General features: G+C 40.9%; 1 long non-coding RNA gene across 1 annotated transcript; it reads right to left on the bottom strand.

Moving 5' to 3' along the window:
- Positions 1-3,704: 3,704 nt before the first annotated feature.
- LOC148641343 (uncharacterized) lies at positions 3,705-5,709 on the bottom strand. The gene is made up of 2 exons (XR_015929851.1): positions 5,384-5,709; positions 3,705-4,271 (listed from the first exon to the last, which is right to left on the bottom strand). It is a non-coding gene; the product is annotated as an uncharacterized LOC148641343 (long non-coding RNA).
- Positions 5,710-19,293: the final 13,584 nt, after the last annotated feature.

The following is a 19,293-nucleotide window of genomic DNA, read 5'->3' on the forward strand; positions in this document are numbered from 1 at the left end:
TAACAAAGTTCCACCCCTGGACCCAAACGCAGACCTCAGCCATGTGGAGATCTATCGTCAGGATCTAGGTATAGCAATATAGACCCAACTCTGATGTGTGGCTGATAAATATGACAAGACTAGGAATGTATTGATAACATATTCCCCAGTAATACTCCTCAGGCCTAACAAGCACACTGTCGGCCCACCTTAGGAAGCCCCAGACATGGAAACAATAACAACATAATTATTTCTGTTCACTCAGTCTCTGGTGACAGTGCGATGTGTGGATCCAGTGATCTCATCCTGTCACTCGGATGGCAGAGTTGGTAGTCGGTAGCACTTGATATGGTCCCTCCAAGCAGGGTTGCAACATTTGGCAGGGTATCTCTTCTTCACCCAAACCCACTCGCCAGGTATCAGGTCGTGTCTTCCCCCTACTGGAGGTCCCCAAACGTCCAGCACCTGTTCACCAGCCCCATGCACTGCTTCAATTAACAATCTACATTACTACAATAGAGAATTAGCAAATTCAATGATCCATTAGCCAGATTTGGCCCTCCAGGAAGTTTTGTTGGTTGGTCCGTGATGATATCAAACAGGCTCTTTTACACAGTTCTGTTTGATCCAGCCCGCGGGCTACACAGGACTGCAGGCAGAGCATCTACCCATGGTATTCCTTCAGTCTGATGTTTCGTTGATCTTTCAGAGTTCATTTCCTTTGTTTCACTGTTCCAGCAGTCTGAGGGTGATCTCAGTCCATCTCACCCCGAACAATGCAGCCACAGCCTGACACACTTTCCCTGTGAAGTGCGTCCCTTCATCATAATACAAGTGGCAGGGCAGTGCCCACTGAGGGCTTATCTCCATCATCAAGTGTTTGGTAGACACAGAGGCAGTGGCAGCAAAACACTGGGAAAACAGATAAGAGCCAAGGTTTCCCTTTACAATTGTCAATTTGCCACTGCATGAAAGGTTCCTCAGGAGCAGGCCTTTTGAGCTGTTGCACCTGCACCTGAACTGTAGTTGAGTTCCTTTGATAAGCACCACATCGAGATACCACATAAGTGGATACTGCTTCAAACCAGGTCCCCTCCCAGTTTTGGGTAAAAGGCACACCATTTGACTCACACCTGGATGTCTGACAGAGTGCCTTTGTCGGGCTACAAAGGGCATTAGGCTGTGAGGGCATGCAGGGCGTCCAGTGTGCTGGCAGCACCACACCCAATCATCAAGCAGCCCCACATTCTTTTCTAACCATGTCCTTTTCTCTGCTTTAGAGGCCTCAGCCTGAATGTCCTGTAGCTATCCCCTTTTCACCAACAAAGGTTTCACAGTGGTCTCTGACTCCAGTTCTACCAGGACTGCTCACCTGACAGCTGCATCTGAAAAGTTGTTCCCTCGAGTTACTGGAAACATTTCATTATTATGTGATTTACACTTTACCACAGGTACTTCAGCCAGTAGCTGCAAAGCTTCTAATAGTGCAGATACAAACCCAGCATTCTTAACTGGAGTCCCTGCCATGTTGAGGAAGTCCCTATTCCTCCACCGCCATCCAAAATTGTGGCATACACCAAATGTATATATACAGTCTATACAGATCGATACAATTTTCCATTTAGGTAGCCTGCACAACACATAAACACGGCCCCTTGGCCACTACATCGAGGGGTCCTGAATAATAACCCACCAGACAATGCCTACCTCCATGCTCCTGCGCCAGCACAGCAGCTCACAGCCCATTTCTTTCACTTACATACAGATTACATACAGATGATCTGTCTGAGGGAATCCAGTCCAGAGCCAGTGCCTGCAAGAAAGCTTGTTTCAAAACATTAAAAACCGGTTTCTGCTGCAGGAGTCAAGGCAATTTTGTCTTTAGACTGCACTACCTCCCTTTAGCCAGTTCGTCACCAGGCGAGCTCGTTCTGAGAAGGAATTCACCCTGGCTTTATCATGTAGTTGGATTTATACCCTTTTTTCCATCCGAAGACCTAATACTTGGAGTAGCCTGGCCTTATGGATTCCCTCATTAGGTAAAACAATCACAATATCACATACTGTAGCTCTATTGAGGTAGTTCACATAAATGCTATTTCATACAGGAATTCTTTATAAATGCTGCAGGGCATCCTAGCCCAATAGGTCTGGGGTGTCCCCCAGTTACTGCACACTGTAAGATTATTTCACTTTTATTTAATTCCTGAGATAAATTTAGGAAGGCTACAAAGGGGCTTACTAGATTAAATCTATTATTTCATGCACGGCTCTCGTTTCAGCTTCTGACATGTTCTTTAATTGTGAAATCAAGCCTCTTTCTTACAATTTCTCCAAAAAACAGCCTTTTTTTAGTAACTGCACACCAGCTTAATAGTAGCTTTGTCTTTGGGGTATTGCCCCCCTTTCCCCCAGGGCTAGTTAACTCACCCCCCATCTGGATATGCCCAATCAGGAGATTTATCCAAGTCCTCATTATTTTCTTGAAGGGGTCTTATATCTTGTTATAATATTACATTGGTATTATAATAATAATAATAATAATAATAATAATAATAATAATAATAATAATAATAGGTATAATTGCGACAAACTGGCGACTCCTTTTACCTCCTTTCTGCATACATGCTTCGCGAGTTATAAAGTCAAATCTGTCTCAGCTCTCCGGAATATCAGGAAAGCATAGTTGTACATTCTTGGCAACATCAGGTTTTAACCCACTCAAGTAAATTTGTTTTATTCCTGTGGAAGTATCTTCATTCACTTCCTTTTCATCGGCTAACCCCGAGTATACTATACATAAAGTTATAAACCTTTCTGTAAAATCTGAAACATCCTCACTTCCTTTTGCTGACATGCTGTTACTTTTCTCCAATCAGTTTTCAGTGGGTAATGCTCTTTCAAAAATCTCCACACTAATTCCCACCCTTCTCCCAGATTCTCTCTTAAGGCATTCTATTACTTCTTTTGCTTTTTCTTTTTCTAGATATATAACTTCGTTACATTCAGCCATTGCTTTAAGCTTTCTCTGTCAGGGGTTTTTGCATCTCATCCCATTCCGTTTTCTCTATGATATTCTGTTTAATTCTCAAATATTCCTCTAAAATAAACCCTTCTCTGTTTATGTTTAGCACATTGTTCATACACTTTTCTACATTCCTGTTCAGACTAGATTCCATCTGACAGTCCATATTTCTTTTTTAAGTTTCACTTTGCATTAATCTAATTGCTTTTTTTCTGACACCCAGTCAGACACTAATTTTTCTTCACACCAGACCATTCTCTCATCTCCCACGCGCCCCGCGAAATTCCCCAGTCGAGACAAACTGATGAACTATCACAATTCGGGAACATGGACCAGGTTCCAAGTCCGGGATACAACACACGACCAAGATACAACACCTGGATTTTTCCGCGTATTGGGATACAACAACCGACCAGGATACAACACCTGGATTTCCGCATATCGGGATACAACACCCGACCAGGATACAACACCTGGATTTTTCCGCACAGGCAGGGCAACACGCTATTCCTTCAGCAATCCCTCTCCTTTTTTTTACCCCACCTTCACATCAGGCATCTACAAACACAAAGTCCTTACCTCTTTTTAGAAGCGGCCGCCTAGCTTTTCTTCTCCACCTCTCTGTCAGAGTTCCCTCAGCTGGGAGTACCCTGCTCGCATTGCCAAATTGAAGTGTCAAACAAATGACAAAGTTCAGGTGTCTGTGAAGCAGAAGTCCCTTTATTCATATGTATATGGAAGTCCGGCTTGCGACCACCAGACTTAAAAAACAAGTAGCTGAAGATGGTCCTTTATACCTTAAAACACAAAGAGTTACTATGACATATTCTAAACAAATAATAAAACAGCAACACCTGCCAATTAATTATATCTAAGTTGCAGACTAGACAACAGTTAGTTCTTTTCATATTCTAGGCGTACAGCCAGCTTACCAAATACATGCCCCTTATCTTACTGACCTAGGACAGGCAGCATCTTTGAATACATTTTTGAGCACAAAACCTACGTCAAGCCACTAAACTGCATAGTTGTTAAAAAACATACAAAAACATGAAAATTATATTATTATCCCACTTCCTGGGCATCTCTCTTATCTCTTCATTCTTCACCCGTGATGATCTCAAATGGGCTCAGTCTCACAGTTCCGTTTGATCCAGCCCATGGACTGCACAGGGCCGCAGGTAGAGCATCTACCCACGGTGTTCCTTCAGTTGATATTTCATCGGTCGGTCTTTCAGAGTTCCATTAGTTCCACCATCCCCGCAGACTGTGGGTGATGGGGGCAATGTTAATTCCACCCCACCCCCAGTGAGGCGATTACAGCCTGACACACCTTCCCAGTGTAGTATGCCCCTAGATCAGTATCCAAGTGGCAGGGCAGTTCGCACCACAGGATTATCCGCGTCATCAAATGTTTGTGAGTTACAGAGGTAGTGGTCTCAGCACACCAGGAGAACAGATTCACCATCGTTAAGAGTCCAGTGTTTCCTTTACATATCGGCAAGCTACAATAGTCAATTCGCCAGTGCATGACAGGTCCCTCAGGGGCTGGCCTTCTGAGCCATCGCACCCGTACCTGAGTTCTTTTGCCAAGCATCACATCGAGATACCACATCTGTGGCTACTGCTTTAAACCCAGTCCCCACGCAGTTTTGGGACAACCGACGCACTTGTCGAGCTACAAAGGGCCTTAGGATGTGAGGGCATGTGGGGCATCCGGTGTGCTGGCAGCACCACATCCCATCATCATGCAGCCCCACATTCTTTTCTAACCATGTCCATTTCTCTGCATTAGAAGCCTCAGCCTGAATGTCCTGTAGCTGACCCTTTTTCACCAACAGAGGTTTCACAGAGGTCTCTCAGAGCTGCTTGCCTGGCATGTGCATCTGCACAGTTGTTCCCTTAATTCATAGTTCCTGGAATTATTTCTTTATTTTGTCATTTGCACTTAACCCCAGCTACTTCAATCGGCAACTGCAAAGCTTCTACAAAAATTAAGAGACAAACCCAGCATTCTTAACTGGAGTCCCTGCCGTGGTGAGGGAACCCTATTCCTCCACAGCAATCCAGAATTGTGGCATACCTACGTCAAATACATACAGTATATACATATAACTTTTTAACGTTTTTTTACTTTAGCATATTTACAATCTTCAATCAGTGCTCTAAACTGGCTTGCTGCGCTACTGGCTTGCATTTTTCCTGTCATTAGCACATCGAATTCTGTCGTAACAGCCCAGTCTGTTCTCTGTTTTCCCTCATGCGCCAGAGAGGACCCATCAGTAAACAGTATTACATCTTCTTAAATCTTCACAGTCCCCCACCCTTTGGCTACAGCATCTAATGGTCCCAAATAGTATCCCACCGGGCGGTGCCTACCTCCATGCCCCTGCGTCAGCACAGCTGCCCAGAACCCATTTTCCACACTTACATACAAAGGAATGGAAGATCCAGTCTCAGCACCTGTAAAAGAGCATGTTCAAATTATTAAAGGAGGCTTTTGCTGCTGGAACCAAGGCAATCTTGTTCTGCACTCCCCCCTTAAGCAGATCTGTTAAAAGTTGTGCTCTTCCCCATAAAAACATTGCACCAGACCCTGTTAAAATTACACAATTCTAGAAACACAGGGGCCTTATCATAACTGCTTTATGTCCCTTTTTAGCTAGAAACTGTAAAACCAAAAACAGCTCAGACTTGTGGGTTTCCTCGTCAGGGGAAGCAGTCTGAATATCATCGACTGAATGATCACAGAGGTCAGTTGAAGTCACATGATACATTGTTCTATATAAAGTTGTTCCGTTTATTGGAGATTATTCAGTTCTGCAAATCTCACTGTTATCCACTAGTCATGATTCTAAACCCACAGCATTTCAGCATGTCTGGTTTCAAGTCATTCAAATAAATCCAACTTTATTTCAACTAATTGTATTAATACAAAAACTATCTAACTCATTTAGGTCCATCTGTACTGTACTTATATGTTTCAGACACTCTTATATTTTCCAGTCTCTTAAGTTGCTTTTCATCATTTGCTTTAGTCAAGTCTCTTTAGTTAAGTCTCTAGCCAGTCTGGCTGGCTAAACACACTCGCACCATCATTTACTTTATCAAAACTCACTGTTACGCACTGCGGTCTTTTACACACATACACACACACATACACATTGTTATATCTTATAACAATGTTAATGTTAGTTTTGTGCATATGTGTATGTTCACAAACAAGGAAAACGCGTAAAAACATACATATATCATCTACGTCCCTCCTATTCCCTTTAAATCAAAAAAAGTCACAAAACCAGTTCAGAGGCCCGCAATAAAGATCAAACCCGTTCAGAAACTCCACGCGCAATAAAGGCATACACCAGTTTTGAACGCCTGTGCACAAAAGTTCACAGACTTTGGCCAAATGGTTAGTGTTAGGTTTGCTTCCCTGGGGGGGGGGGGGGATGTCATCGACAATGTTGATGACATTTTATCAGATAGGTACATAATTCTGAAATAAAACATGACTTTGTAAAACAACAATGAACTCTTACTTGGTGGATGTTCCAATTGAAGTCGTTTGAGATCTGTCCCCAGATGTCTTCAGATGTAAAGGACTGAGGAATTTTCCTTTTCAAAAGATATATAAAGAAATAAATCAACATGATTAATATCAGGGTTAGTCAAAATGAATTTTCTAAAACAACTACCTTAGGCTCTCAGCTAAATCCAGCAACCATACCACCCTGCAACTCACAACTGGCAACCCACTGAAGCTAAACAGGTGTGAATCAGGTCAGTACCTGGATGGGAGGTCTCTTGGGGAAAAAGGAAAGAACGTAATGTAAGGCTGCTGGAAGAGGTGTTAGTGGGGCCAGCAGGGAGTGCTCACCCTGCAGTCAGTGTGGGTCTTAATGCCCCTGTACAGTGACAGAGAAACTACTGTAAAAATGTGCTGTCATTTTGGACAAGATGTAAACTGAGGTCCTGACTCTCTGTGGTGTTACCCCAGCATCCTGGCTAAATTTCCCTTTGGCCTTTACCAATCATGGGCTCCTAATAATCCCCATATATGAATTGGCTTTATTACTCTGCTCTCCTCCCCACTGATAGCTGATGTTTGGTGAGTGTTCTGTCGCACTATGGCTGCTGTTGTATCATCCAGGTGGATGTTGCACATTGGTGGTGGTGGAGGGGAGTCCCCATTACTTGTAAAGCGCTTTGAATGGAGTATCCAGAGAGGCGCTATATAAGTGTAAGCAATTATTATTAAGTATTTACTATTATTATATACAGTACTGACACTATTTTATCTTCCATAAGCTTCTGTGAAGATGTATGTATACCCACAAAACAGTTAAGATATATGGCAATAAGATTCCATGGTTGCAAGAATTGCAAGACCTGTGCCATAAAGAAAACAGGTCTTTTATCATGGTTGACTGAACTGAATATATCTGTGACAAGTGTGAACTGTGCTCAGCAGTAAAGAAAACAAAGAGAAGCCACATTACAAAGCTGGAAGAGCAATTGGATGAAAACAAGCAGAAATCAGACTGGAGTAAAAGAAAAAAATGACCAACTATGAAACAAAAAACTGGTCAAAGGCTACACCCTGCCATGTAAACTTAATCAGTTTGATGCACTCTTTGAGAAACTTGATTGAAGGGCTCTAGACAATATGTCACTGTGCAGACCACCTGGCTCCTGTGTACACCAGATTTGATGATACTTCACAGTTTCAGAGTGTCCATTCTAATTCCTGGTCCCGAATCTTGAAAAAAATCGTGCCCTAATGGCTACAGACCAGACCAACAGCTATATCCAGCTGTGCCCATCTCCCCTGTTGGATCCTTACCAGTCTGCCTCTCGGGCCATCAGGTCTGTGAGGATGCTGTTAACCTTGCTCTCCACTTGACACCCCAGCACTTGGAAGGACCATATTTCTGCTCGTTGCTTTGTTTGGATTTTAGATTGGCCTTCATCACCATTAACCCACATAAACTAATTATTAAGTTGGTAGTAGTGTTGTTGGCCTGTATAAGCATATATGATGTTTAAATACGATTTCTTACCTTTTGTCGGCAATATTGATTGCAGAAGCTAACTCAGATGTTAATGATAGAAAAACCAGATCTTCAGTTTTTTTCTACCGCTTAAATAGAGGAGAAATTGAAAATGCAGCCAACAGTAGAAATGCTGAAGAGCTCATCCAGTGAGTTGTGTCTCAAATGGAATTGATGTCTCTAGTGAGTAGAGAGATGTGGCTTATCAAAAGAAATCAGTTCGGCTGCTCCACCCCCGCAGTCTCTTCCCCTCCTCATATTAGCACTTAATTTATTTGTATATTTCTCTTAAATACAATTTATTTACAAGTGCTGTTATTGCCTGGTCCTGATCCCCTTCATTGTGTGGTTCCTATATGGTTGTACAGTAAATACAGCGGGAGGAGTTTTACTCACTACTCTCAAAACTTACAGAACAGAGACGTTCTGAACGACAAAACATAACTATTCTTAACCCTACAAGAAAGAAAAGAACAATCTTAATGTTAGGACGTAATAAATTGTGTTCTTCCCAGTAGTAATTTGTACTACCAACCAACCCATCATTGGTAACAGTCCAATTACCCATTAATCTCTAGTTAAATTGGAGATTTTACAGAGAGAATTAACTGCCTCTCTGTCCCCAGTCTGAGAACAGCAGGTGTCTGTCTAAGGTTACACCCAGACCCTCACAGACACAGGAGATGGAGGCTATAACATCCTGACTCTGAATGTTTCTCTGTGGACTTGATTAACTGTCCACTTAGCATGTCAATCAGCCCCATCAGTCTGTGAAGGAAGGGAAACTACTGAAGCTAACCTCCAACCTGAAATTAGATTCCACGAGACACATTTATCTGCCTTTAGAGCCACGGTGAAAACAAAACTAAAACAATGATGAAAATATTTTAATAAAGGAACAAGTAATAGGTTTATTCCATGCTGAAAAAAGAAGAAAGAAAACACATTATTTCGTCTGTGAAGCCTTCTTCAGGTGTGAACAGGTGTGAATATTTTATTAAACCTGTGTGAGCAAGAGCTGTGACTATATAAGACTTGGAAGAAGGTACATACTCACATATTACACATATGGAGAATCTCAGTCATTATATACATCATGCTGACACACACTCGTCTGAAAAAATAAGAATATCAGATTATGTACATCATGGTAACAGTGACAGACTGTGCTTCAGTGTGTCTCAAACCTTTCACTCCACCTACTGTACACTCTTCTGAAGAAATAAGACGGAATGGAGGAACAGGCTGTAATATGTAGGTGCCACAATAATATTTTCTTTGTTAGCTGAATACCCAGCTATATAAATAGACTAAACACAAAGAAAAGTCTTTTCTGATGACTATTACATGACGTGAAATGTACAGTACACAAAATTAGTTTCATAGACTCCAAAAGTTCCAAAAGTTCATAAAATCCAACAAATCCACGCCGAGTCCAAATCACAAGCCGTATACCGTTATTCTTTATTTATTCCGTAAATCCGTTGTCCTTAAATCTTTATCCACTCCAACCAAACTCCACTATCTTCTCCAAACGCATTCACCTACTGGCTTCCGCCCCTGCTCACTGTTTTTGGGGCATATATATTTTGTTTCCTGATGACACCCACCTGCATCTCGTTGTCTTTCAGACTGAGCCCTTTCCATCTGCGGGTCAGCTGGTTTCTTTTAGGGGCCATCTTGGTCAGGTCTAAGTCAAGTATGGTGAGCAGATCGTTCCTAAAATACCTGTCCTGGATGACCCTTCCTCTGCACCTCTTACATACCCTCCCCCTGAGATCAGCCCCGTCCTCAGGCTGTCTGGAAAAGAAACAATGCATTCGGGAGAGGGCATCAACATTACCTTGTTTTCTTCCTGGTCTATAAACTGTTTGGAACTGAATCCTCTGGAGACTAAGGCCCCATCGCGTAATCCAATAATTTTTGTCCATGTTCCTTAACAACCAGGTTAGTGGCGCATGGTCAGTATACAAGATGAATCGTCTTCCCAATAAATAATATTTTAAATAATCCAGGGCCCATTTTATCGCAAGACATTCCTTTTCAATTGTGGAATAATGTTTCTCCGCAGGGCTTAATTTTCAGCTAATATACAGAATGGGGTGCTCCAATCATTCAATTTCCTGCGACAGTATGGCTCCAATTCCAGTGTCAGATGCATCAGTTTGTACCATGAATGTTTTGTTAAAATTAGGTACCTGTAAGACCGGCTGAGATGATAAAGTCCTTTTTAGTTCTTGAAAGGCCCTCTCTTCCCTTTCTATCCATTTTATTTTTTCAGGGCAACTCGTCTTTGTTAAGTCGTGCAATCGGGCGGCAATGGAGGGAAATGTTCTTATTTGCTTCTTTGTAGAAGGTTTAGGCCAGTTTCTAATTAACTGTACCTTCTGTTCTTGTGGCATGATCGTTCCCCTCCCAATCGTACAACCAAGATAATTGGCTTCCTGGATCCCTAGACAACATTTTCTTGGATTAACGGTTAATCCTGCTTTTCACAAAGCTCCGGTTACTGCTCCCAGGTGTAGTAGGTGTTGTTCCCAAGTCGTGCAATGAATTACGACGTCATCTAGGTAGGCAGCCGCAAAATCTCGATGAGGTCTGAGTATGCGGTCCATTAATCGCTGAAACGTAACAGGAGCGCCGTGTAAACTAAACGGAAGGACCCGATACTGGTATAGTCCCTCCGGGGTGGCAAACGCGGTCTTGGCTTTAGCTTCTTCGGCTAGGGGTACTTGCCGATATCTCTTCATAAGGTCTAGCGTACTGATATATCGGGCGTTACCTTATCGCTCTATTAGCTCATCTATACGAGGCATAGGGTATGCATCAAACAACGAGATCTCATTTAATCTTTTGAAGTTATTACGGAACCTAATACTTCCCTCTGGCTTGGGTATCAGTACTATGGGACTAGCCCACTCGCTATGGGATTCTTCTATTATCCCCATTCTTAACATTTTTCTACCTCTTCCTTAATTAGCTTCCTTTTTGCTTCAGGTACTCGATAGGGGGCCAGCCTTACCCTTTTTCCTGGTTCCGTGATAATCTTATGTTGAATGAGGTGGGTTCAACCAGGACTTTGGGAAAAAACATCCTTGTTTTGCGCCAGAAAATCTTGTAATTCTTGCTTCTGCGCCGGAGCCAGGTCCCCCACGGCGACGGCACCCGTTTCTTCTTCCAAAGGATCAGGGGAGAAGTGGGTGAGCAGAACTTCATCATTTGTCAGGTTGCTTAACTTAATAAGTGACCGGACCCATTTTTTCCACCACCTCATAAGGCCCTTGCCAGGAGGCCAGAAATTTACATTCCGGGGTCGGGACCAATAGCAATACTTTGTCCCCTGGCTGAAATTCTCGCACTATAGCTCCCCTATCATAAATCTGCTGTTGCTCCACCTGGGCCTTCTCCAGATTTTCCTTCACAATGGGAACAACAATGTTTATTCTTTCCCTCATTTGTTCCACATGTTCAATGACAGTCTGTAATGGTGAAGGTTGACGCTCCCAGGACTCTTTGACCAGGTCTAATAATCCCTGTGGTCTCCGAGTGTATAATAACTCAAAAGGAGAGAACCCAGTCGAGGCCTGCGGTACTTCTCGGATAGCAAACATTAGATAAGGGAGCAATTGATCCCAATTTTTGCCATCCTTTTGCATGGCCTTCCGCAGCATGCTTTTCAGGGTTTTATTAAAGCGCTCCACTAGTCCGTCTGTTTGCGGGTGATAAACTGAGGTCCTGATTTGATGAATACCCAAAAGCTTACTTAGGTCTTGCATGACCTTTGACATAAAAGGAGTCCCTTGATATGTTAGGATCTCCTTAGGGATTCCCACTCTAGAGAAAATGTGCACTAGCTCTCTAGCTATGTTTTTGGCAGTAGCTGCTCTCAGAGGAATGGCTTCGGGGTATCTCGTGGCATAGTCCACTATCACCAATATATACGGATGTCCCTTTGTAGTTTTAATTAGGGGTCCCACTAAGTCCACACCAATCCGCTCAAAAGGAGTGTCTATTATTGGGAGGGGAATCAGAGGGTTTTTATAATAAGATTGTGGGGCAGTTTTCTGACAGGCTGGGCATTCCCTACAATATCTTTCGATGGCCTTGTATATTCCAGGCCAGAAAAATCGAGAAAGTAGTCTTTCAGCCATTTTCTTCACGCCCAGGTGTCCTCCAAAGAGGTGGCTATGGGCCAAGCTGAGGAGTTTCGACTGGTAGGCTCGGGGAATGAGAAGTTGCTCCACTTCTTCTTGTCCTCTCTTCTGCACCTGATAGAGGAGGTTGTTTTTTACCATAAAGTAAGGGTAATTCAGGGGACTATTATTATTACACAACTCCCCCTCAATTTTTCTCACATGTCCCCATGCATGTCTTAAATTCCCATCTTCCAACTGGGCCGTTCCGAACCTACGTCAATGTTCGGGTGGCTCCCTGTCTGGTAAATCCATATTTAAGAACTCATCTCCAAGTTCCGAGCCTTCTCCTGGTTGGTCCGCCTCTCCAGGGGAATCTGTGTTATCATCTGAATCTCCTGGACAGGGGAGTGGATCTTGCCTTGCCAACTGGACAGTATTCAAAATTTGAAGAAAGTGGGGACAGTCACGTCCCAACACCACAGAGTAAGGCAATTGTTCAACCACCCCTACAGTCGAACTATACAGATGCAGCCATTCAAAATGAGCGGTAAAAACCCGCGGTACAGTAACCTACCCGCAGGGCACCGGAGGGCACCGCGGTAAGTGATTGGCTGGCCAAAATGACTGACAGGGGCACTCGTGGTGCATTGGTTGGTAGTGAAAAGATTTAATCATTTAATGTCTTTACTGTGCACATTTTAATCCGCTTAGTTTTGAATATTTATATGGAATTTTACCACTAAAGGGAAATTTTAGTAGCTGAGCATAAAAAGAAGAGGAGCATAACGCATCTGAAGGTCATAAACGATATTAATTTAGGAACATAAACATTACTGTATGTACATAAACTGTACTGTGTATGGCTGGTCTTGATAGTTTAAAGAAAAAATACACACCAGTCTTCCATTTCTCCCTAAACATTTTAAGCATGAAAGTTTTATGAAACGGTACCCAAATATGTGATTGCTGTATAGAATGAATTTTAATTTGTAAAAATTATTTAACACATAAATTAAGCTGTTTACATCTTCCGCCTGAGAACAGTCACCCGTTGCTACCCAACGCAGAAACACAGCCACTAACTAGCAAAGAGAGGACATTAGCTAGCCAATATGATAAATAAATGATTATTTTGTTTATTTCTTTTGCCCATTTATTTAAACATTTCCATCGATTGTACAAGCACTTGGAAACTGTCCAATCCCTAGTTCATCAGGTATTTACCGGTCTGGCGCCGGTCTGTGTCTTCTAGGATATAATGCCAGCGAACTCTTGTTTTTATGTCCACTATAACTACGCTGGGCAAACGTTCCGAGGTCAAATTCTTCCAGCACGGGGGTACCTTTAAAGCGGAGACGACGGGACCGAAATTTTTTGGCGCGCCTTCTCTTTAAAGCCCTGGCCAAATATGAAGACAGAACGTACAGTTATAATTCAAACGGAATTAAAAACTACACATCCCAGTAACCATGGTGGTGCTTGTGATCATTGCGTTTAACCAACGAAACAGGGCGAAAAATCAGTCACATGACTTTGGGGCAGAGTTTTGAAAGCTTAACCTATCAGCAACAAAGCGAAATTTACACGATAGGCTACCTCAAACTGTCAGTTACACGACTGTGTATGTCGCTTAACCCACTCCTATTTGGCATTTTAGTTATGGAGGCGAGAAGACGCCCCCCCTCTCTGGGTGTCTGATTTGCTGCCATCTTTAACTGTTCGGTGTCCGAATCGGAGTAGCTACGCGTACGAAATAAAGTTAATCCCAACTACAAAACATATATTTTTGTGGTAAGAGGGCGCAAAACATCAGTATTTAGTGCTATTAATTACTGTACGATTTATAGTTGAAATCTGAGCCTAGATATAATGTTAGATATAAAGTTAAAATCTCGACAAAGCAATGTAGGAAATACAGAGAAAATAAATCCTTTCTGACATCTAAAATCAGTTTCGATCAAGGTCTCTAAAACGAACAAGAAAAATAGGATTTTCGGAGGGCAATTACGCTGTGTTTATATAGAATAACTGATTTATGAGCAATCTAATTTCTTGTTCGTTTAAAACAGTGAAATGTCAGCTGCAAAAGATCGCACCAGAAACAGCACTCTCTCTGCCTGTCATAGACGTTCAGGAAAGGCTCAATGAAGTCATGTCAAGTACAATAATTCGGTGATCAATAATAACAGTTGTAGGACAGTATATAAGGAGGATAAGGATTTTGAAGTTGACTCGAAATCTGATAGGTAACCAGTGCAAGGACTTGAAAACAGGTATAATGCATCCCTGATAGGATTCTTGCTGTCATATTCTGAACATATTGAAGATTGCTCAGTGTGGATTTAATTTCCCCAGTGAACAGGATGTGCATTTATTAATTCTAGAAAAAAAACACAAGCTGTCTTTAGCCCTCTAAGCTGGTTCATACAGAAATGTAGAGATCCAGGCTCAGAACACACAGCTTCATTAGCTGGACATATGCAGGACAACTAGAGAAGACGTTTTACAGAGGATGGATTTTTAGAAACATCCCATCAGTGACATCACTGAAGTCAACTCCTAGGTACTGTAACTGTCATGTGGATAGTTTCACAAGAATCAGACAAAGGTTTAAGCATCGCTTGTTCTAGATAAAACTGCACAAAAAAAACAACAACCCATAATGTACTTCTTTGCGGCTCTGTTTGCCCAAATCATATATTCACAATGTGAAATCTAGAAAATAATATTACGTAACCAAAATCTGCAATATGGAAACAGAACCTGTGTAATTGTTGATAGATGATGTACTCGTAACATTTTTTCAAGACGAACTACAACATTTAAAAAATGACTTGTATGTTCTTGATATCTCTAATCAATCCACAGCGACATTGTTAAAAGCAGAGTCCCAGCACAAAACGAAACTAAAACACATACCGTTTCGCGCTTCTTATTAGTTGCTCAAAAGTAATTTGACCGTGTGAAATGCATAATATAAACCTAGAAACATATACGTGAGCAGTATTTACGCACTGTAGTATCGGTGTTAAGACATACCTCTCAAATACTGTAAATCAAGTTAAAAATATCTCAAGACCGATTCTGATCATAATGAAACCATGTTTCGTGTATGTTTTCTTTAAAGTACCGAGACCAGCCATATACTGTATGTTTATGTTTCAAAATTAATATCGTTTATGGCCTTCACACGCGTTGCAGTATGCTCCTATTCTTTTTATGCTCAGCTACTAAGATTTCCCTTCAGTGGTAAAATTAGATATGAATATTCAATACTTAAACGGGCACAGTTAAGACATTAAATATACATATACATACTGTATACAGTACAGTTTTCATACGGTAATATGTTTATGTTCCTAAATCAATCTCTTTTATGAGCATGTGAAAGGCATGGTGAATCGATTCTCAAAAATTACTGTACTTTGCATGATTGGAAACAAATGCGTGATTGCGAAATGCTGTGGTGTTACTTTTACAAAGACGGTCAATGAAAAAAAGAATGTTGACCAGGGCAATACTTTGAGTTTACACTTACAGCTTGTCCAAGGTCATTCATTATTAATACTATTAGTAATATCTTCGTTAAAGACTTTGATGGCCACAGCTCAAACATGAGAGGTTGAGCTTTATTAGCTCCACCTTGCGGAAATTCTGGATACTATTATTTTGCTTGTCGTATTATAGGAGAATTTACGGTAACTCGCGGTATTTACCGGTAGCTTGCGGTAGACTGCGTACAGCGTACCGTGTACCGGAAAATAATGCGGTATCGCCCGCGCATTTTGAATGGCTGCATCTGTACATTCCCATTTCTGTAGTAATGGAAACTTTCACAGATGGATACACCTTAGTTTCCCCATGAATGCACGTAACAGGTATCCTCACCACTTGCCTGACCTTGGTTCCTTCAGGTAGGGCTGTAGAAGTCACCAGGGTCACCATACTTCCAGAGTCTAACAGGGCCTCGACAGGCTTTTCCCCTATCTTGAAAAGACAGACACACTGGAAACAGAGGAGCACCCTTTCAGACACCCTATCTGGCCAAGATGTAAATCCAGTGGGAGACAGGAACACAGCTTTTCAATAATGCTGAGGAGTCAGCAGAGGACCTGAAGAAAGAGGATATAACATCAATGCAGTTTGGAGAGGATAAAAATGAACAGATAAATTTCACCCACAGCGGATATAGAAACATTGTAAAATCACTGGATACTTTTTGTTGCGTATCAGTCATATTTGGGAACTATAATATATAAGGATTTTAATACGATTACAGATGGCATTTCCGCTTGTTTTATATATATGATATACAGTATAAAGACCTGTTGTTAGACAGTGACTTTGCAAACTGATCGAGAAGGTGGAGCTTCATTCTTGGCAGAGATAGAAGGAGCGGGGGAGCTAATTCACCTGCTCGTGTCAGCAAGGGGCCCCCACAGGACACAGGAACTTCCCCTCCATTCCTGGGAAGGAACCGGATCACCGTTTGACCCCATCGGTGGAAGTCATTCCTTTTGAAATTGTTTTTTGTTTACTGTTCATGTTGTATGGATTTATATGTTGCCAGCATATACATCACACCATTATACTGTATGCTGGTGGTGTATAGAAATTTCAAAGTAGCGGTATTTAATGTTAAAAACTTAGCATACTCCATAATGTCCCGCACTCAGTATACTCTAGAATAGATTATTTCATGTTTAATAGTGATAGGCATGAGGTGGAAGAATTTATAATTTTTACACCAAGATAGAGGACCTAGAAATACAGTTTGGAGAATCAATAAGAAGTCAAATCATATTTAGAGAACGATGATAACGAAGAAGTGAGCCCTGCTATACATTGGGATAGTTTGGGATCACCTGTAGGTCTGACTGCATATCTGGAGCCAAAATGTAAGCTATAGTAAAATACGGTAAGTTTTGCAGGAAGCACAGGTATGTGTCAAAAAGCATAGTACTCTGTCTCAAAGGCCTTTAAGCAATACTTTGTTCATTGCATTTTGCAATGTTTTTCACATATGTTAATGAAATCAGATCTTAAGTATTGTTTATAAAACAAAACTAATTAAAATAAATGCTTTTGTTCTTATTTATCTTGTTTCACAGAACAGAAATTTTATTGTTGCGCAAGCCCACAATGTGTTCTAATGCAATACATGATCTATGGCGGATTATTATGGGAATTGGTTTCCTTATAAAAATGTATTCCTTTCATTTCATTTTATTTTTTCAAAGAAACTTACATTACTATGATATTTCCATTGAACTTGGGGAAAAAAAATCTTGCACTGCTGAATGCAGAAATTAAATCTATAACATTAAAATCACCTATTAGAGTATTGAATTAAAAACCTGCCCTCAAAGTAAGACATTACAAACAATGACCACAAGGTGAAGTTATTGACCTCCCATGTTAAGAAGGGCAAAGCTATGTTAAGGAAAAAAGAATAGAAATTCATTGAATTTTAGAAAATACTGTTTTTATTTCTAAATTAAAAAGAAAAAACACTAATGCTGTAGTGCAGGTTTGCTGTTACCTTGGTGCTATTATGTGCTCTACTTTGCAAGAGCTGCTTATGTTTTGGCCGTATGGAACTCTGAAGCACTCTGGAGTATGGAGTATTGTGCCCTTTGAGACACGCCTGTGCATGCTGCACAAATTATCATTGCATTGTGCATTAGGGACTAAATATACTAAAAGTATGATTTTAAAATGTTTTTATTTCACTTATTTTAATTAAATAAATTATTCCATGTTTTAAAAAACAAATCTAATTAAAATACATGCTTTTGTTTTTATTTATCTTGTACCATAGAACAGGAAAATCTTTGTAGCTCAAGCCCACAAAGTGTCCTAATGATGCAATACATGATATAAGGAAGATTATCATGGGAATATCAACATTGTTTTCCTCATAAAAATGCATTCCTTTCATTTTATTTCATTTTTTAAATAAACTCACATTATGTATAGTAGTAGCCCTCAATTTTTTACAAAAAATCTAGTACTGCTGAATGAACAATTCAAATAAATAAAAATAAAATCACCAAATAGAGAATTGAAATAAAAAAGTTTCCTCAAAATAAGACATTATAAACAATGACCACAAGGTGTAGATATTGTCTTTACAAGTTAGGAAAGGCAAATCCAAGGAAAGGTAAAAGGAATAGAAATGCATTACATTTTTAAAAATACCGTTTTTTTTTCTAAATGAAAAAGCAAAACAGTTATGTTGTAGTGCGGTTTCGCTGTTACCTTTGTGATATTAGCTAAGCAGGTGTGAGCCTGGTTAGTACCCGGATGAGAGACCTCCTAGGAAAAACTATGGTTGCTGCTGGAAGAGGTGTTAGTGGGGACCAGCTGGGAGCGCTCACCCTGAGGTCCATGTGGGTCCTAATGCCCCAGGATAGTGACAGGAACACTATACTGTAAACAGGCCCGGTCCTTCAGATGAGACATAAAACCAAGGTCCTGACTCTGTGGTCATTAAAAACCAGGGCGTTTCTCGAAAAGAGTAGGGGTGTAACCCCGACATCCTGGCCAAAGTTCCCATTGGCCCTTACCAATCATGGTCTCCTAATAATCCCCATCTATGAATTGGCTTTATCACTCTGCTCTCCTCCCCACCGATAACTGATGTGTGGTGAGCATTCTGGCACACTATAGCTGCCGTCGCATCATCCAGGTGGATGCTGCACATTGGTGGTGGTGGAGGGGAGTCCCCATTACCTGTAAAGCGCTTTGAGTGGAGTGTCCAGAAAAGCGCTATATAAGTGTAAGCAATTATTATTATTATTATTATTATTATTATTTTTAATTGTAAGCAATACTTTGTTCATTACATTATGCAATGCTTTTCAGATATGTTAATGAAATCAGATCTTAAGTGTTGTTTATAAAACAAAACTAAATAAAATAAATGCTTTTGTTATTATTTATCATGTATCACAGAACAGAAAAATCACTGTAGCTCAAGCCCACAAAGTGTTCTAATGCAATACATGAACTAAGAAAGATTATCATGGGAATGTCAGTATACAGTAGGTTTCCTCATAAAAATGTATTCCTATCATTTCATTTTATTTTTTTAAGGAAA

The sequence above is a fragment of the Lepisosteus platostomus genome, chromosome 24, assembly GCF_059453375.1.
Source record: "Lepisosteus platostomus isolate fLepPlt1 chromosome 24, fLepPlt1.hap1, whole genome shotgun sequence".
Classification (NCBI taxonomy): domain Eukaryota; kingdom Metazoa; phylum Chordata; class Actinopteri; order Semionotiformes; family Lepisosteidae; genus Lepisosteus; species Lepisosteus platostomus.